The sequence below is a fragment of the Myotis brandtii genome, unplaced genomic scaffold (assembly GCF_000412655.1).
Source record: "Myotis brandtii unplaced genomic scaffold, ASM41265v1 scaffold176, whole genome shotgun sequence".
NCBI classification, from domain to species: domain Eukaryota; kingdom Metazoa; phylum Chordata; class Mammalia; order Chiroptera; family Vespertilionidae; genus Myotis; species Myotis brandtii.
The window spans coordinates 847446-869625 of record NW_005356519.1 but is presented as its reverse complement, the minus strand read 5'-3'; the positions used below and the strand labels follow the sequence as shown (position 1 = coordinate 869625).

The 22180-nt window shown below is 37.8% G+C and overlaps 1 pseudogene; it reads right to left on the bottom strand.

Moving 5' to 3' along the window:
- Positions 1-13682: 13682 nt before the first annotated feature.
- Positions 13683-14281, bottom strand: LOC102253363 (annotated as a pseudogene).
- Between the last annotated feature and the right edge of the window lie 7899 nt (positions 14282-22180).

Sequence of the window (22180 nt, the reverse complement as noted above, 5' to 3'; positions counted from 1 at the left end):
CAGCACTAGACTACAAGCATCTGGTGGGATAAGCCCTTATTTATCCCATTTATTTGTTGCATAAGTGCCAAGACATGCTGATTACATTATAGCAATTAATTATAGAAAATTGTCACTCACTCTCATGATTCCCTAAAGTATTGATCTTTCAGTTGCATCACTCAACAACATCTGGAATGGATACTATACCAATTTTTAGTTACACAGAATTTGTACCAAGCAGAGTTGATTTTACAGAGCTTGGTTGCTTATTAAATGTTTCACACTGGGAGAGTCACCAAAACTCTCATAATCTTGGTTTGCTCATCTATAAATTAGGAAATACGAGTTTGGCTATTGTAGCAGCATTGTGATCGTTTAAATGAGATTGCTTGTAGAGAATTTATACCTTTCTTGTGTTCACTAAATTTAGTATTCTATTATCCCTGACACAGAACACTGCCACACAAACAGAACCTACAACAAAAATGCATTTACTGTGAACTGAAAGCTTAGTAGATGGAAATCACAGTAAAAGTTTCATGCAGATTTACAAAAACGGGAAAAATTATAAGGAGCCTTCTGAAATTTGGGGATTTACTTAGGGCTAATGTAATCATTTAAACGTTCAAAGGTTTGGCACTCCGAGGAAAACATAATAAGCTATTTTTAAAAGCAATTGCAATTTGTCTCGAGAGCCGTGTGAACAGCACTTGAAGCAACCACAGCGTAATTCATTCCTAAAAGCCGGCCTACATTTTCAGACACGGGGAGCATGTTCATCCATTCTCAATGCTTTGGGATGAGCCAAAAGGAGAAACTAGAATTTTTGCAGAGCACCTGTTTTCTGCAACTGAATGTCTGTGCACAGAAAGTGAAGTAGTTGACCTCCATCTTTCTTACAGGCCTTCAGCCTCAGCTTTTCCACTGTCTGCCCCCTGCAGCCAATCCACCATGGAGGAGAACAGCATTTTTAAAAAATATATATTTTATTGATTATTTACAGAGAGGAAGGAAGAAGGATAGAGAGTTTGAAACATCACTGAGAGAGAAACATGGATCAGCTGCCTCCTGCACACCCCCTCCTTGGTGCCTGCAACCAAGGTACCTGCCCTTGACGGGAATCGAACCTGGGACCCTTTAGTCCGCAGGCCGACGCTCTGTCCACTGAGCCAAACCAGTTAGGGCGAGAACAGCATTTTTAAGGGAGGATGATAAAAGAGAGACCAGACCCCCAAAGCATTTCAGTGCATTAGAAATGCTGAGAGCATGCAGTGCACGGAAAAGACATGGCAGAATCATACCCATGCTCTTCAAGCCCCATTTTAAATATCTGCCTTTATGTACAGACTGGCACTTATAAATGTGCATTTATCATTTTTTATAGCTCTAATTTCCAACCAGGACTGGTAGGACTTTTTCCTAATCAAGGCAATATGATAGTGTGTTTTTTAAACTTTTGAGCAGGAAAAAAAAATCCAATAAGATGCTATCTTAGAACCTCATTTATAAAACCAATAAAAGTTGCTTGAGCCATTAATATATCTATTTCAAGGGCATGACATATTTCCATGTCCATGAGTTTGGGTGGCAGGATAGAGAGGCACTAATCTCTTAGGACTCATTCCTGTGTTGCAATGCCTCTGCTCTAGACCCTAATTCGTTATCACCTAAATGTATGGCCCAAAACATAATGTCTCTGATTATTTTTGTGCTTAGTATTTACCAGTAGAATGTGTGTATACATATATTCACATATATCAAATAATATTGTTATAAAATGGAAGGTGGTTCTCTTTAAAAAAAATTTTAATCCTTATTATTGAAAGTATTATATATGTCCCCCTTTTTCCTCATTGACCCTTTCTAGCCCTCCAGCCCCCCACCCCAGGTCTTTACCACCCTATTGTCTGTGCCCATGGGTTATGCATATATGCATATGCATACAAGTTTTTTGGTTGATCTCTTCCCACCCACCCTCTGAGATTCAACAGTATGTTCTATGCTTCTGTGTCTCTGGATCTATTTTGTTCATCAGTTTATTTTGTTCATTAGATTCCACATATGAGTGAGATCATGTGATACTTGTCTTTCTCTGACTGGCTTATTTTGCTTAGCATAATACTCTCCAGGTCCCTCCATGCTGTCTCACAGGGTAAGAGATCCTTCTTTTTACTGCTGCATAGTATTCCATGGTGTAAATGTAAAACGCTCACTCTCATTTCTTGTTGACAGAACTCTGTGCAGTGCAGTTCTACATGGGAGTGGTTGGATTTTACTTCCCCCCACTGTAAATCAGAGAAGTGTTTTGTCCTCCTTCTTGGGAAATAATACTGTTTTTGGCCCAAAATTATAGTAGACAAATGTTGAACCAATCACATTGTCAATTGCTCCCACTCTCTCTGATCCAGGCCGTGGAGTTGGAATCAGTGTTGTAGCTTTGGGCCCTAGAGCAACCCTATTAAAGGGTTTTGTTTTACTCTCTTTCTGCCTCCAGCACCTTGATGTCCCTGGCAGTCCCGGCTCATGGTAGAAATGAATAAATATTTGTTGATGAAGACCAAATAATTACTGAATGAATGTTTTTCTGAGCCAGAGGTTCTCATAGTTGAGTGTTCCTCAGAGTCACCTGGAGGGCTTGTTAAACCATAGACTGCTGAGCCCTGAGCCCCAACCCCAGAGTTTCTAATTCAGTATATCTGGTGTGAGGCTCAAGAATTTGCATTTCTAACAAACTTAAGGCTACAACTTATGCTGCAGGTCCGAGAGCCCTTGGTCTATGCCAGTGATACTGGCTCATGGAAAGTCAGTCCTTTATCTTTTTATCATACTCAAGTCAGCTGAGCTAAAGGCTCATTGTAGGTCAGACACATGTTCAAAGTTTTCTTCTCCCAGGGGTGACATTGGGTTGACCAACAGAATATTGAATTAAGTGTGGCAGCAAAGCAAATATAGGCTGGCACGAACAGAAGGACACAGTGAGGCACAGTTTCTTATAATGAAGCGCGTGGTGATCCGCTGAACAAAGCTGGGAAGAAAGTCAACAAGCACTTATCCAGAGCCAGGAGGATCCACTGGTGTGTCAGTCAACAGGCACAGCCTGTCCCACAGCAAATGTCACCAAACACTTTTACACTCTAAGCATGTCAAGCATTTGTGCCCACTGCCTCTTCTTCAGATAGTAAGAAGAATAGTATGTTATTGTTTACAAACTGACAGGACAAAGGAATCCTATTTGAAAAGAAGTTTTCAAAAGGAAGTTTGAGAACACTTGTTGAAATGAATTAGAACACCTGGCCCAAGCTCTATCAATTCACAGAGGAGTGGAGGCAGCAGAGTTAAGTTCCAGCTATGTCCTGTGAGTAACATTTTATGACATTCTGAGCCTGAATGTCAATAATGGAGTGGCTTGGTATTACTTCAGAAATAACAGCTAATAATTCAAGTGAAAATTTGGCAATAAGTTTTAAGGCATTTTCTCCTCCTTTTTACATGGAAGGAAGTTCTATTTTTACTCATGATATCTCTTAGATACTACAACTGTGTAATAATTATCTTCATAAATGATAGAAACATGTTTAACTCACATCAAAACCAGGCTACCTTTTGATTTCATTCCTGGTCAGAGCAAAGGCCAACCCAAACTTGTATTAAGGAGTTGTTGGACTGTGCTACTATAACCTTTGTCAGCTTTAGTACTTGTGTCTAAATTTTCTTTTTTATTTGTTTGTTTACAAAATATCAGATTTTATATTTGGTCACTCAAAGTTTGGCTAACAGGATGAGATAGAAAGCCTTCTTAATAATGGTTAGACTTTGGAATCTATTCCATAAGAACATTCTTATCTGAAAAACTGGATATTTCAGTAGCTACTAACCATGGCCATGCTTTAGAATCACCTGGGGAAATATCTATTTGTAATATAAATTCTAGGTTCACATTCTCAGACCTCCTAAATTAATATCTGCAGCAGGAGCAGGTTTCAGGAATCTAGAGTTTCTTTAAAGACCCAGTGGAGTAATTCACCACCCTGGGCCGCCCCTAATCAGCAATTCCTCCTCCCTTATAACAAAAGTGGCCCCCATTATGAACATATTTATCTATGCACCATTTTCTATGTCTGTAAAATTGTGCTGGACTCATAAAACTCACAGTGGTTGAGTGTATCATGCTTTTCATTTTGATCTTTTCTCTCCAGCACATGTAGATAGATAAAAATCTTAGAAATAGAGACTTCAGAACTTCATTCTAAAAGTGTTACTTGAGCTATGTCATAAAAGATGGATAGTTTTCATAAAAAAATAGATTAAGAAGAGGAGACTGTAAAAAAAGTTTAAGAAAAAGTGATCAAAAACAGTTAAGAAATCTGCTATATGAGTGCCAAGCAAGCTTCCACTGTTAAATACCACAATGAAATCAAGGAGTATAAATCTGAGAGAAGCCCTTTGAATTTGGTAAGACAATAGGAAAGGACACAAATTATAAGGTGAGCAACATCACTTTCTAGAAGATTTTTCTCATCAAACTATGATCAGAATTCAGACAAGGGTAGGAAGCATATACTAGCCAGATTTTGGATCCATACTTGTTCTAACTATCAGTGGCCAGAGAGATAGATTGGTGCCTCTGTTTGCTGTGTTTATTAAAGGATAAACCCATGGGATCATGACCAAGTATTTAAGCTGCTGTCACATTCCACTGAACAGAACAGCAAATGGATTAATTTGGTCAATAAATATTTATTGAGCACCTTGCTATATGCCAGGAACCAGAGATAAAGCCATGAAAAAGAAATAGAATCCCAACAGTTCCAGTGTGGGAAGGACAGTTGAGATAACACAGTCCAGGGCAAGGCTTATCAGCCCTTAATGTGCATATAAAAGTATCTGGCAACCTGGTTAACATGCCGATCCCGGTTCAGTGCTTCTGGAGCAGGGCCAAGGTGTCTATATTTCTAGCAGGCTCCCAAGCAGTGCCTTTGCTGCCAGAAGACAGATCACATTTTGAGTAGCAAGGACAAGGAGATCCCCAAAATTGATCTCCAGATTTGCATCACCCGAACCTCCTTTATACACGCAGGTTTGGGGGCCCCATTGCTACAGATTTGGGTTCAGAAACCATCCCCTCTATCCCATGGATAATTCTAAGGCTTACTCAGGTCTGGAAACCAATGCCTTCATATCTGACCATCCCACTTTCTAGAGGAGAGAATTGACTTTCAGCAAATAAAGAGGTTTAATCATTAGTGAACACCTGAACCAGATTCAGGTCCATCAATAACTAACTGCTGGTTTGGCTCAGTGGATAGAGTGTCGGCCTCTGGACTGAAGGGTCCCAGGTTCGATTCCAGTGAAGGGCACATGCCCTGGTTTCAGGCTCGATCCCCAGCGGGGGGCGTGAAGGTGGCAGCCTATCAATGATTCTCTCTCATCATTGATGTTTCTCTCTCTCTCTCCCTCTCTCTTCCTCTCTGAAATCAATAAAATATATTTTAAAAAATAACTAACTGCTGGATTGTGGAGGGTGTCTAAAAATGCCATCACTTTCCCACATCCATTTCTGAGAAAAATATAAAGCAAGACAAAGAATAACCACCTTAATTACTGATAAAGACTAAAGCACCAGATGGGCCTCTTAAACTTGACCCAGAATTAGGCAAGCTCAAGTAGCCAGCCAGAAGTATAGACAAACCGGGCCACAGCAAACCTTCTCCAGGAGGGGAGGCTGCCCATGGAGGACAGTGAAGAATGCACACTCTCTGTGGCCAGCTAATTCCCAAAAGGAAAAGGGCAGAAACTACACTAAGCATTCCTAGATTTTCCTTCAAAATTAACCAAATGACACTCTGCCATTCCTGGAGAGGCCTAAGTGAAGGGGAAGAGAAGCCTGAAAAATCTCATCTCAACCTGGAAGGAAAGATCAGAAATGGGAAGAACCATTCTTAGCAGCATCCGCAAATCCTGTTCTCTTTCTACCACCTGTCACAGCCACCCTGCAATGTGCCAGGCATTGAAATTTATGAAGGTAAATCTACGAAGGTGAGATTTACGAAGTTTACATACTAGCTGTGGTTTAGGGCAGTGTGTTTTCCAACATTATTCTGCACACACATCACCCGGGGATCTTATTAGACTGTAGATTGTGATTCAGTAGGTCTGGGGTGGGGCCCGAGAGTCCAGATTCCTAAAAAGCTTCCAGGGGATGATGCTGACGGATACATTTTGAGTAGCAATGGAAGGGAATTCTTTATTTAAACACTCAGTTCTGTCTCTGCTTCTGATTTAAAAAGCAAGAATATTAGTAGATTGTTCCCCTTTATCTGTTTACCATGGGCTTGCTATTTAAAGTGCATTGCCACCAGTATATGATATTTAGGGTCGAAAACCTTGATAATGGAAGTAAGGTTAATTAGTCATGTCCCTGACCCTTTTCTGTATTACCAGTTAGGATGCTGAGAGTCAGAGGGGAAATTTGCTAGCCCAAACTCACATTAGTAGTTGATATGAAAGCTTGGAATGAAAGAACTTTCTTCTAACTCTGAGACTAGTGTATTTTTCATTTAGCTGTGCCGTTTGTCATTGGCAGACTGACTGTAACTTTTGTTTCCCCATGTACCTCATGGTGTCTTATTGACCAGATTTTATCCCTTTATTGTACTTGAATGTCTAGAGAGGGATGATGTGACTTTAAACATCTCTCAAATATTACTGCCACTCAATTTAGCACAACATCTCTTTATCACTATCCAGGTCAAGTTCTAGTTCCTTCCCTTTAGGTCCATCCAAGCTGTCATAAATGGTAAGATTTTATTATTGTTTATAGACAAGTAATATTCCATTGTATATATGTACCACTACTTTATTATCCACTTATCTATTGACAAGAGGCCTGGTGCGCAAATTCGTGCACAGGTGGGGTCCAGCCGCCCGCCCCGATTGCAGCTGATCTGGCTGGGCTGGCCGGGGGGAAGAGGATGTGGGAGGTCGGTTGGCTGGCCCCACCCCTGATTGGGGTGGGGGGGACAATTGGCCAGCCTGCTCCACCCCTGGTCGAACTCCTGGTCGAAGTCTGGTAGAGTGGACAATTTGCATGTTAGCTTTTTATTATATAGGACTAGTGGCCTGGTGCACAAAATTCATGCATGGGGGGTGAGTCCTTCAGCCTGGCCTGCACCCTCTCTAATCTGGGACCCCTCTGGGGATGTCCAACTGCCGGTTTAGGCCCTCCCCTGCCGGCCTGATCGCCCCTAACTGCCTCTGCCTTGGCCCCACCACCATGGCTTTGTTCAGAAGGATGTCTGGAAGGTCTCCCAGTCTAATTAGCATATTACCCTTTTATTAGTATAGATGGGTACTTGGGTTACTTCTACATCTTGGCTATTGTAAATAGTGGGACAATGAACATAGGGGTGCATATATTCTGTTATATTAGTGTTTTGGATTTCTTTGGATATATAACATGAAGTAGAATTGCTAGGTCATAAGACAGTTCCATTTTTAATTTTTTGAGGTACCCTCATACTGTTTTTCATAGTGGCTGCACCAATCTGCATTCCCACCAATAGTGCATAAGGGCTCATTTCTCCACATCCTCTCCAACACTTGTTATTTGTTGATTTATTGATGATAGCCATTCTGACAGGTGTGAGAGGATATATCACTATGGTTTTAATTTGAATTTCTCTGATGACTAGTGATGTTGAGCATCTTTTCATATGTCTATTAGTCATCTATATGTCTTCTTTGGAGAAGTGTCTATTCAGGTAAACTGCCCATTTTTTAATTGGAATTGGATTGTTTTTGTTGCTGTTGAGTGACTGATAATTCCTAAGAATGTACTTTTGTACTATACAAACTTTTAACTTTTCTTTCTTTTTTGAAACACTTCTTAGTTTTTACCTAGATGGGTTGCCAGTTTACAAAATTGAATAAACTTTTATCATTTATTTATAGCCCAAACCTCCAGACTCTTTTTGAGTTTTTTCAACAAAATTAATTGTTGATAAGTTACTAGCAGAAGTCAATGCCCACCAGTCAAAGACCACCAGGAACTCCCACCCCCTCTGTCAACAAAGTTGCTTTCATTAATATGTGTTGCAATATGAAGGGAGAGTACACACTGTGGAGATCTTTGGCTTGTGGGCTTCAGCACTGACATCTGGCATAATTCTTCTTAGATGACAGCTTATTGCATGCCAATAAGCCTGTAAAGGCCATCCTTTATTGATAATTGGGACACTGGAGGTGGCAGCAGTTTTGCCCAGAAGCCTTCAAAACCAACTTAGTAGGCACTCATCTAATTTATTTGTATAAAGATAATCATACATTTGAATTTGTTTCCCTGAAGAAAGGGATGGGAAACTGAAAGGAAATAGCTCAGTTAAATGTAAATGTATGTACTGTGGAACTATTGATTAAATTTAAATATCCATATCTCCTATTGTTAAAGTGTTAACTCTATACTAAACACTAACACACTAAAGAAATGTCCTGTATTATTTTTCAGAAGTTAATATTGAACAGGAAACCCAGTTGCAATATTAAGAAATTCAATAAAGAATAACTCAATGGAAGACATAATGTATTTATATAATATTCATATAACAGAGATAAGTTGCTTCAATGACTTGAAACTAGGTTCACAGAATTTTAACTAAAGGTTAAGCTTTAGGAGTAATAGGCTTCAAAATAGCTATCACTGAGCTCATGTCTCTCTTGAAGCTTAGATTACATTTTGAATATATGATTTATAATACATAAGGTGTTAGTTAAAGATAAGTACTATTATTAAATGTATCTCATCTATGTAAAGGGCACTTGCTTATTACTATTTCATCTATCTATATTCAATTATTGTGAAAAATGAACAATTTCCAGGCCATGTCAAAGGCAAATGATTACAGGTCTATTTCTGGCCCTTATAGTCAACTTATTCTTAGCCTGTTAGAGGTCAAATTTTCAAATATTTGCCATTCTAAATGGAAAGGAATAACTATTTTTTTTTGCATAGACTTAGGAAATGGTCTTGTTTTCAGAGTCTAAGTTCCTTTTATGATGTTACTATTCTCATAAACATTTTTTTATTCCTCAACATCCCTGGCATCCTTTTGAAAAAAAATCACAAATATTATGTTAGATATTAGAGGGAGTCAAATGGAAAAAAAGAAGTATCTTGAGGCAAATGTCCAATACATCAACTATCAACTGAAGTACAGAGTCCATGATGTTAAGGCCCACTACAGAGTAACCCCATCTTACCCGTGTGGCCCCATCTAGAACTTCTCTCCCAGAAGATCCTGCTCTTCCGTGAAACATAGTACATGAGTCACGCTGGGTGACTGCTTCTTCACACATTTCCTCAGACCATTTCTTTTCCATGTATGAATTTATCTTTTCTACTCCATCACACTTTCAATAATAGAACATCTTTCATTTCAGCAAAGACTTATGTATAGAAAGGTCATTACATTATTATTTATAATAGCAAAAAGAAATGACAAAATAAATGCCAATAATGAAAATTGATTGAATTAAAACATATCCACATAATGAAACATTATGGTGCCATAAAATAATATTTTTTGCTTTAAATTTTCATGCTTTAGTCACTTTTTTGTCTTTTTTTCTTTTGCTTCGTACTTTGAAATAATTCTAGACTTATTTTAAAAAGCCACAAGAATATTGCATGGAGTTTCTATATATATTCCTCATTCATCTTCCCCAATGTTAACATCTTATCTACCTATAGTACTATTACCTAAATGAGGAAGTTAACATTTATATGATATTAACAAATCTACAGACCATACTTGAATTTCACCAATTGTTCTGCTAGTGTTCTTTTTCTGGTCTAGGATCTACTTCAGAATCCTGAGTTGAAGTTAATGTCATAACTCTTTAGTCTCCTCTATTTAAGGACAGTACCTAAGTATTTCTTTGTTCTTCATGAACTTGACATTTTGAAATATACTGGCCAGCTATATAACTAGATTAGGGATATGCTTTCTTATAACTAGATTAGGGATATGCATTTGGAAGTAGAGGATCTAGCTAAGTCCTATTACTAGAGATTAAAAAAATGGTATTTTACAGAAAATTAATGGCAAAGAAAAATGCTTAGATTATACTTTTAAATAAATTAAGAACATTACAACCTCTGTATTTTATGTGTTTATAATGTTGGAAACACATGTAGGTATATAGGAAAATTACAAGTTGTAAAAAGGTCAACAATAGTTATCTCTACATTATAAGAGAATTTTTTAGTGACTTTAGAAAATATATGTGTGCTTTTTTTTTCCAATTTTATCTAATACAAACATTTTCATAATCAGAATTGGAAAAATATAAACTTGACTTGAATGATGCCTTTTCTGTAATATTTCCTAATCCTTATGGCTGGAAGTTTCTGTCTTCTATTTCTTTGCATCTCATGTATGGTCTGTATTGTATATTTTCTGTACTACAGTTATTTGTGCTCCTCTTTGCTAGAACATTATCTCTTTGATGGCAGAGAGCACAGCTCATTCAAAGTTAAACTGTCTACAGCATGTTACCAAGTGCCTTATACACAGAACTCATCAAAAAGTATTCATTGACTAAATTATTTACTTATGTAATTTCCATTTGGGAATGCATCTTCTGGTATCCCATCAGTTTAAGAAAAACAATTGTCAAAGCCCCCCTTTTATCATTACATATGTATGTCTAATATGTTCATTTTCTGTAAGCCAGTGAGAGTCTTTAAAGGATAAAAAATACTAACAGAAAACCCCATCAGTTAACTAAATGTGTTTTACTGGCCATATAAGAATACAAGTTAAACAAAAGAAATGTGTGACTGTAAGCATGAGAGGAAAAGATTAAGTCAGCATCATCTCTAATTCTTTGTAGCATTCTTCTCCCAACTAACTTCTTTCTATCCTATCTCAACATGGTCTAGAGTAGAAGGTTATTTTTAAGGAAGCAAAGAGGAAAAGATTAAGTCAGCATCATCTCTAATTCTTTCCAGCATTCTTCTCCCAATTAACTTCTTTCTATCCTATCTCAATACTAATTCTTTGTAGCATTCTTCTCCCAACTAACTTCTTTCTATCCTATCTCAACATGGTCTAGAGTAGAAGGTTATTTTTAAGGAAGCAACTGATTCATGACATCTACGTGAGCAAAGCATTCATAAAATGAAGCTTGCCAATATTTCTGCTGTGTGACTGAAATGGCTGCCACAGTCATTCATGAGTAGTATTTGCATGAATAGGGTGTGAAATGATGCCCCTCCCTTCTTCCAGGTGCAATGATTCTGGGCAGGTAACAACATTGCCGTTCCTCTGAGCAAGCATTTCCGTGAGCCACACACCAGCTCAGAAAGTTATGGGCTTTACAGTAAAGTATTTTGAATTATGTAGCATAGCTTAGAAGTTAAATAATCTATGGGTGTCATTCTAGAAGAAAGCCATGATAACTTGATTTTAAAAAACACATACATTTTAAATTTGAGGTGGTGAATACACAATACAATATACAGATGATGTATTGTAGAATTGTACCCCCGAAACCTACATAATGTTATCAGCCAGTGTCACCCACAATAAATTCAATTAAAAAGACCCACATTTTAAGATTCTGTCTTATGTTTTTTGACTACTGGAATTTAGCATATTGCTTAAAAATGTACATTATTAGGGCAATATATCATCCTAAACCCTTTATTTGTCTGGTGTTCTTACCAAGTTAATCAGAATTTTTCAGAAAACAAAGCAAAACCAAACAAAACCTTTCTTCCAAAAGCCTTGAAAACAAACCTTGAAAGACAAAAGCCAGTTCTTGGATTGAAAACATTTGTAGAGTATTTGGTTAAAACACAGGCCCAGCCGGAGATTTAATAGACTAGTGTGCACCACGTGTTTGAGAAAGAAATATGACACCCAGTGTTTCACAAATATCAATTGACCAGAAAACCATATTTTAAAAGCATATTAAGTTCTCCAAGAGAATAAAACTTCAGAAGTGTTGGACAGCATATGTTCTTATTGACTCCAAACTGTATGAACATTTAGAAATGTTTAATCCCACTTAAATCCTCATGGAGGGTTCATCAGCTCCTACTTCCAAAGACATGTAGGGCATGCCCTTCCCCTTCTAGAAAGCACTATTTAAAAGAAAGAAAGAATCTTATTTTTCTGTGCCTGAATGGCCCACTTTTAACATTATTCAATCAGTCCCAAGTTACTTCTCTGGGGTAATAGGACCTTCCACGTGATGGCACTTCATAGGACAAGCTGGGGTTTTATTTGAGTTCAGAACTTCTGAATGACCAGTTTCATTGGTCAGATATGTCAAGGATTTTGTTTATAATAATTCTTCCTGGGCTTCTAGCAAAATCTCTAGTGGTACTGAATATGGCCTTAGTCACATTCTTGCTTTCCCAGGTGATTTTTTAAAAGAGGGTGGAACGATGAGGTAAGAAGGACGCCCTAAGCATGAGAACATAGGCAGGTAGAGCCTGCTTGACAACTGTCTCAATAATTCTGAGCTGTGGAAAGGAAATTCCTGCCCTGCCCATGACTGCCAGAATCACAGATTTAAGAAGATGGTTTAGAAAAGCTGCTTTGTCTTTGAAAAAAATGTCTCCTGTTATCACGAAGGGGAAACCCAGAGCAAATGCCAAGACTCTGCATTGCTAAAATAATCATCTGCCACAGGGAATTCTATCAGGGGATCCAAGAACTGGGATGACCAAGAATTTTGAGAACATATTTAAACAAAAAGGAAGATAACTTCCTTACTTACCATAGACACTGAATGCCCCCTCTGAGTCTAGTATATATACTAGAGGACCAGTGCACGAAATTCATGCATGCATGGGTAGGGTCCCTAGGCCCGGCCGGCGATCAAGGCCAATCTGTGGGGCGACCAGCAGGGCAATAGGGGGGCCCCTGTTGGCACCCTCCTTGAAGGCAATTGGTGGGGCAATTGGGGGCAGTGCCAGTCCACTTGCCAGCTGGCCCCCCCCACTTACTGGCTGGCCCCGCCCCTTGCCACCACTGCTGATCACCTCCCTCTGTGGGGCAACCAGCGAGGCAATCGGGGGATCCCTGCTGGCACCCACCTTGGCTGGCCTGGGGCCTGCAGACTGGGGGCAGCTCCTGCGTTGAGCATCTGCCCCCTTGTGGTCATTGCACATTATAGTGACCAGTTGTTCCACTGGTCGTTCGGCCATTTGGTTGATTTGCATATTAGGCTTTTATTATACAGGAATATATATATATCTTCAAAGCTATCACCCTGATAAAGACACTTATTCAGTTAAATAAAATATCTTTCAAAAATTCAACAGTGTATACATTCAAAAATAATCTGTTGATTATTATTCTAACAGTGTTTAGAGTATACATACTACAGAATTTACAGATGTCTATAATAGTTTGTAGATTGTTACATATATTGCTTTTTCAAGAAATACCATTAATAAAAATGCATGATGTACAATATCCCATTAGAACAAGAAAAAAGAATAGATTTATAAGATAAAACATTTTTAGGCTTGACTGTTCATTGAAATCACCTGGAGTGGGATTCATAGTAGGAAAAACAAACCCAACACTCTTCTCTGCAACATGTTCTGAGTTTTCAAAGGTTCAGAGTCAAGTATCTTTCAGTCGTTCCCCAGCATAACAGGACACATAGGCTTGCTCTCCCTCTCTTCAGGAAGTCTGATCCTCTCCAGTGCTTTATCTGGAAAGTACTTTATAAGACAAGATGTAGCCATGCTGGTTAAATTCTTCCCACTGCCCACTTTGCACCTGCTGCAGCCATACAGGTTGGCACCTTGTAGCACCACACCCAGGGTAAGCACTGCCACCCACTTCACTCTGAAGGAGAAGAGAGCCCTGAAGGTGAATATCACCCACAGCACTGGACAGGCAACAAGTCCTGACCAGAATATTCTTGACTTGGCCCCTAATACAGTTTTATTTTCTTGGGGGGATGCCTTCTTGGACTCAAACACCCAATGGCTTTTTCCATCTTCATCTATATGATTCTATCAATGCACACCAACCATTAGTTTACCTGTGACATACTTGACTGCCCAAAGTCACATGACAACAAGGTAATTGTCACCATGAAGGCAACAATTCATGGAGAATATGGAGTACAATTACATTGACTCGAAAGCATGAATGAGAAAATGATGCCACTTGGTGTCTGATTTTGAATTTTGGGGGTCTATTAGCTGTTTCTGCTTCTGTATCAAACAGTGCAACATTTTCAGCGTCCTCATTACTGTCTCGCTGCAACATGGAGACCCTGTGCCAACTCTGAAATACAGGTGCAGCAAAAGTAGGTTTGCAGTTGTTTGTATGGAAAATAATACAGTAATTAATAAATAATTAATTTTTGTCCCACCATGTAGATCCAAAGTACTAAGTCTGTACCGTAAAGACTCAGGTAATATTTTACAAAGCAGGTGCCAATTCCATTAGTCTTAAGGATATACTGTATGTTGATTCACTCAATACCCATTTTTACACCCTTTTTCCAATGCCACTTTCCTAGAGTCCCTCACAAATACCTCTGACCAGTAACACAATTACAACCAATGAGACCAAAGGCAATATTTAATGGGGACTTGTGGCAAAGCTTTTTGCTCTCATGGTTAAGGCTCTGCCCTCTTTTCCACTTTTGCTTGTTTGTTTTCTAGTCTGGACTATGTAAAGTATAGCCTAACTGAACTAGCCATAATGCCCGACATTAGAGAACACAGATATTTTCCTTGACTTCTTGAATCTCTAAACACCAGTCCTACCCATCTGATTGATTCTTGCTGCATGGGAAGAAGTAAGTCCCTATTTAATCAAAACCCTGTAGTGTGTTTTTCTCTTTTGCAGGTGAATACTTCTAACTAATCCATAGGAGGAGACGAGAGATCACTTCTAAAGGATATATTGTGCATATAAGAAAAAAAAAATCCCCAGGGAATCCCCAAGTTAAAAGGCTGCAAGGCTAGAACAGACAGTATCATCTGAGAAGTCCACAGGTACAGTGAAAGAGGAACTTGGTGAAAATGGTTTTGTGGACAACAAAGAAAGAAGTGGTTTCTCATAGAATGAGTGTTCAAATACGTCGGTTGCTCTGAAATTTGGGTACAAATGAAAGGAAGTAGTTGGATATGACCATTGGAGCCTTGATGTTTTGGAGAGGATAGATGTAGTGAAGGGCTGAGGATGCAAACCACAGAGCCATAGACTCAGGAGCAAATGGGGGAAGATGTTTTCCAGACTTATCATCCTAAAAAATCTGATGAAAGCCGGGGTTTTGACCCAGGAACCACTATCTATAGAATTATATACATCAGAAAACATCTTAGACTTTTCCAGATCTTAAGCATATTGATTTTAGTGATTTAATATTTGGACATATTATTAACAATTCTTTCATTTACACTAATGTTGTTCAATAGAAATATATGAGCCACATATATAATTTTATAATCTCTAGTGCATACATTTCAAAAGTGAAAAATAGAAATTTTAATACTCTATTTTATTTAACACAATATTTTCAAAATATCACTTATTATGTTCTATTGGTCAATATGTGGTCAGTACAAAAACGACTTGTGGGATATTTTACAATTTTTAGATGCAGTAATTTGTTGTGTATTTGACACAGAACATCTCAATTTGGACTAGTCACATTTCCGGTCACTGGTGGACAGTCGATACCATATTGAACAGTACAAATTTAGACTAAATCATTCTGCAAAGCAACTCTCATTCTCTTGAGCCCTTCTGACACATGTTTAATTAAATAATTACAAAAGCATTTTCATATGTTAGTCCCTGTGTTACTGCAAATGCACAGGTAAGCATCATTACTCTCCCCCATCCATCATGCCAAGGAGCATATAATATTAATAAATTCATTCACAAAAATAGGTCATTATAAAAATACTAGAGTCCTGATGCACGAATTCCATGCAAGGGGCTCGGGCCCCCACCACTACAGCTTCATCCGGAAGGACATCTGGTCTAATTAGCATATTATACTTTTATTATTATAGATTATAAAGAAAAGATGCATAGGGTATTACAGGACCACTTGGGGGAACACTAGTTAGGAGGGCAGGCCTCCTTGAGGAAGAAAAGCCAAGCTTAGCCTTAAGGAGTATGGTGAGCATCTCTTGATGAAAGACAAGGATAAGGGGATTCCAGACAGGAAATCATCACAGATTAAAATGAACAAGAGCAAATAGAGAGATTCTCACTGTATAGTAATCATAGGAGTTGAATGTTGAGAGGCAAGAAGAGGTTGGAGAGACAGACAAGAGTGCTTGTTATGGGGGACTTAGGACACTAAACATTCATTTTATAAAATGTTTCCCTCCTTCCTCATCTTCTATGGTAGCATGAGAATGGCTCTACTACTATTTCACAGAATAAGGTTTCTGGTCCCAGTGTTCACTCCACTTCTTCCAAGCCTGCATCCTGGTGCTATTTGAAATATAGACCCTGACCCCACAACTGTCCTCATTTTACCTTTTCTTAGTCTCATTTTATCTGTTCTTATTGTCATCATTTTCAATTGTCTCTATGATGATGACTTTTAAATGTCCATTTTCAATCCTTTGTCTACAATGTCATGCATTGGAGAAATATAAGTTAAAAAATATCTCCCAACACAGAAACTCTCTCCACAAAGTAGAAGAGAAAGAAACAATTTTCTAACCGAATAAACATTAAACCAGAATGTGAAACACATTACAGGCAATCTGCTAAAAGATTGCAAAGACAAAAATATATCTTACCCTTATATATGGCCGAGTAGATACAACCCATTATATACATGTGTTTTTGTTCTTTTTTAAAACAAAACCACAATAACTAGTCCTCAAGTAAGAGGACTTGAAGTATCATTGGTCACACAAAATGAATTCTAATTTTACTTGGCAATTGGAGTGACCATCTGTGTCAGCTAAATAACTTTATCCAGAAAAAAAAAACAAGGCTCACATACCTTTGTGACAGGAGGTATTTTTACAACATGGAGCAAGGCAGTAAGCACCTAGCTCCAAGTAAGTCTCCTACCCTCCCAATGGAAACTGGGAGAGAAGAGTGCTGTCTCCCTCAATGTTTGCATTTCAAAAGCTTCCAGCTTCCAGAGAAGGACATTCTTGGGTCAGTAAGCTGACGAAAGGCATATCTTGTCTTCAAAATGTATACATGTGAGCAGATAAGAAGGTGCTTACAAGTTTTCTGAGGAAAATGTTCTGAGAAAAAGGAGGGGAGGAAAGCTCCTCTCCTTATTTCCAAATTTGTATTTGTTCTTACTCATACTTTCTCCATGGTATCACTACTTGGATAGTTCACCATCACCTCAAATGAAATACATTTAAAAACTAAGTTTATTATCTTCTATCCAAATTTATTTCTTCACTCCTGTCAATAATTTTACTTCTTTCCCAATACCCAAGCTTGAAATGTCAGGGCAATTTTTGAAATAGCATTATGTATAATATAGCAACTATATATATAATCATAGCATTTATCTTAATTTATTCTAATTAACCTGTTTAGTTTTCATCTTCTAATCAAACTTCCCACAATGTTTTGTCTCTGATCCCTCTGGGTTCTACAAAGCTTATCTGGACTCATTTTATTACCTCAAGAATCAGATTAGAAAAATAAGTATTCTGCATTTTAGGATGCTTTGTTTTCATTCAAACTAATATGCCCTCTCCTAAGTTCTCTTTTTATAAATAATACATCCCATATACAGCTGAAGTTTACAAAATTAAATGGTTGTTTTTATGGAATTGCCTTCATTAACTTTTCAATAAATTATTTATAATTCTGATATTCCTATTAAAATGGTATTCTCCATCTCAGTATTTATATTGGACAAAAACACCCATTAACTCTGAGAATGGTTACGCAGCCTTGGTCAGCAGTGAAGACAAATTTCCTTCCTGAAAGCATGTATAATTAAATCTAAAATATTAAACTTTCTAAACAACTCTTTGGAAATGCATATAAAGAAAGCATTGCTTCTTTCTATAGTGCATTGACAATGGAAAATACACTTCAGTTTATACAGAGGGACAATAATCCTATATAATAAAGAGCTAGTATGCTAATTAGACTGGAAGGCTAAACAACTTTTCATAAAAACAAGTGGGTGGGGGTTGGGGGGGCGGGGTCATGGGGCGGCGAGGCAGCCGGGGCTGCGAGGGCCGAGCCCCTTGCATGAACTTTGTGCATTAGGCCTCTAGTATCTTAATATTCATGCAGCTTAAATAAAAAAATTAATAAATGAATGTTGTGGCTTAAAATACATTAAAGCAGCATATAAAGGCAAGGGCATGCTTTACTCATGTGTAACTGTCTATGGACTAGAAAAGTAGATGGCACAAGTGTTCAATTATTTCATTTTTGAATAAATGAAATTGGTTAATTAAGATGTAGTCTTAAATAAAACTTCCCCTCTACCAACCATCCAAACTGATAGTAGTTTTAAAATCTTAATTCCGTAATATTTATATTTGGCATTTATATCATACTATATTATATATGTGCTAAATGGATGAATGGTAACATGAATGGAGGAATTCCCCATTTAAAAAACTCAACTCAATCCACATCTATTTTAACTGTGATAATGGCAGCTAAAAGCTTCAAAGCCAAAGCCAATCTTCAGTGCCAACAGGAATAAAATGACTGATCATCTTCTAGCTGCCTATTGGTCCAGTTGCTTCTAACTCAGCGGTTCTCAACCTGTGGGTCGCGACCCTTTGGGAGTCGAATGACCCTTTCACAGGGGTCGCCTAAGACCATCGGAAAACACATATATAATTACATATTGTTTTTGTGATTAATCTCTATGCTTTAATTATGTTCAATTTGTAACAATGAAATTGGGGGTCACCACAACATGAGAAACTGTATTAAAGGGCCGTGGCATTAGGAAGGTTGAGAACCACTGTTCTAATTGCTAACAAAAGCTTCAAAAAGACTCGTTTATGACAAATTCATGTGAATTTATTCCCTGAGAACTGAAAATGTACAAATAAAGACTCAGATTTAAAAAGGCAACTGAATAAATGTCAAAGATCAGCCTTGGGGATATAAGAAAGCAAGAGAATTCAGCACTAACCTTTCAGTCTGCATTGCATTTCATTTGGTAATCATTTGTGGCTGCTCATCTCACCCTTTACATGGAGACATACCACACAAGTAACAAATCATTAGAAGAACAAGGTGGCTTTAGATAGCAGGTAAAATTCTGTGTCATCAGTCCCTAGAGAGAGGGTTGTAAGATCATGCTCAGTTTATTTCTTGTTGGGCCTGTGAGACTATTCTTTGTATTAGGGATATAAAATTAATTAAATATCAGAAACATCATTTTCCACTGTAAGCAACAGCTTATAAAAAGATCAAACAAACCATATACAGCATGCACTTGTAATAAATATTGGAACTTGTAATAAATATTTCTGAAAGGAGGATATTTTACTAGGATATAAAACTGAAAAGTGTTTCGATAGCTTTGAATGGACTGTCAGTAATAAGCCAAATCTAAGTACTTCTCCATGAACAAATGAAAACACCCATTTAATGTGAGTGACTCAAAAACACTTGTCAGGCTTGCTATAGAGACTCATCTAAATGATAATGTACAGAAAAGGTGTGAAAAGTAATTGAGAAGAATATTTTGAAAAACTAGAGTGAATTTACAATCTCTTCCTCCCAGTTTGTTTTCTTTCAAAGCAACAACTTTAAGTGGGCAAAGTGTCATTACCCATAAAAGCACTTCGAGAGCTATTTAAAACTCACACTTTGTGTCAGAGTTCAGTTCAATAACATAAAAATATATTTATTGAGCTTCTACTATATATCAAGCACTTGCCAGGCACTGGGGTAATAAAAGACAAGTAACACATCATCATACAGCAAGAAGAGAGCTAGGAAGATTTCAAATACCACATGATCATTAATATGATAGAGGGAAAGATTAAGGGATAATCAATGCATAGGGGTAGGCCATTTCCTTAGAAAAATAAAAGAACACATGGCATTTGAGCTAGTTAAGCCTGGTAGAAGAACTAAGATTTTACAGAGGTTAAAAACTGACATCAAGTAATCCAGGGAGAGGTAAAATAGGAACAACAGCTCAAGAGCATTGAATGTGTATGCATGTGAAAAATAACTCAGTGTGCTTTTCATGAACGGCAGGAGCAGAAGGAGAAAAGAACGGATTGCTGGGAGGTAAGATGGATAATTTAAATTTCTTTAAGTAATTATCAGACATGGGATGAAGTGTGATACATAAATGCAATCTAAATGTCCTCAGGTCCCTCCAACTTGCAGGTACAAATGATACCATATTAGCATCAAAACTCAAATTTAGGTCTCTGGCATGTCCTCTCTGAGTAACTTCAGGTGGATCACCCCTGCCTTTTTCTCTGAACAGCTGTGGAGTCCAGAGGACATGTTCTACTCTATGTATGCATTGCTCCTGGTGGCTGCTAGGGCTGACACTGGACTCTGAATGAGATGAAAAACCTTCTATTGCTGAGAGTGCCTGTCTCCTGCTGTTGCTCCACAAGGGAGCTATGAGTGCTCCCACCTCAATGGGTTGCATCACCAGCGTCATGCAGCCTGTTAGTGTTATGGAAATTGGGAACCTAACCTAGGTCTGGAGGGGGACACGGGGCTAGGAAACATTCCCTATGAAACCTGATGTCTGACCTACATCTTTAAATAAGAAGTTAATAAGCTGAAGAGGAAGGAAAGAACATTTCAGCCACAGATCCAATTATTTAAGTCCTGAAATATCACACTAAAGAGCATGACTTTTATTCTCTCACCAATGAGAAACTATTGAAGTTTTGAAATAGATGGAAATGATTAGATCTAAGCTTTGGAAAGAAGAACTGGGCAGCTTAGGAGAAGATGATTTAGCATGTGCTTAACCTGGAATAGAAGCACTATTTAAGTGAACATATTGCAATAATTCCTTAAAGACAGAGCAAAGACAGTGGAAGGGCGAAGAAAACCAATTTGAGGGAAACCAACAGACAGAATTGAAAGGGAATTACACTGTAAAGTGTGAGATGATAAGGGTGGAGGAGAGTGAACAGTACTGAAGCTGAGGTTTCTGCCTTTATTGGGGTGAAAATGATGCCTTTATGATAGAAAACAAAGGAGGATTGAAACTTGTTTAGAAGGTTGAAGAATAAATATGATACATTTGATTATCTAATTTGCCCTGGTAGACTGAGTGGAGGAAAATAAATATGGAGTAAAAAGAAATATTATACAAAAGTAGTCAAATAATACTTTAAAATACTGTGCTATCATCCCTGTTTTTCAGGGTCCGATTTCACCTAAACCTTTCATATTTTAAGTGATGTACTATTTGTTCTGAAAAGGATTTGGCTGCATTTTATTAGAATTAGAATTAAAATAGAGAAAGTTAGGGTTTCTTTTCCTAGTGGTTAAAAATAATGCTAGCAAACATTTTAACAGCCTTGGAGGAGATAAGGTTCCCTGGGATTCTGTGTCTAATTCTGGATGTAACACTAAGTCCTCAGCTTCATGTCAAAACACAAAAGCCTAGGGAATCAGCGAACTTGTTCTATAAAGGGACCCGGAGTAAAAGTTTTACGTTTCCTGGGCTCTACAGTATCTATCACAACCACCCATGCCACCTTTGAATGCAAAAACAACCATAGACAATCATGATTGTGTTTCAATGAAACTTTATTTACCAAAACATGCCACAGACTGTATCCGACCCATAGGCTAGAGTTTGCTGACCCTTTCTCTTAGCTAACAAGCTACCTTTCTTTATTCAATTTATTATTAAAACAAATTTGGGATAGAAAAGCATTCATGTACAATTATGTAGATAGAGAGAGTTTAATTTATACATATACTTTTTTTTGCTTAGGGGTTTTCAATGGATATAAAATGGATATAAACATTTTTAAAGGGATCTAACACATTTATTTTCCTTTTTATCTCCTCAAAATTCTCAGTTGTTGCCTTTTTCACAACCTCACTGAAGCTCTCAGACAGACGCATTATGCTGGATCATAATGGAAAATGGAATCTTCTTTAACTGAAACCACCAGTGTGCCAAGAATTTAGGGAGTGACTGTACTTCTTGGAACCCATCAGCTGGTTGTTATCCTTAAGAA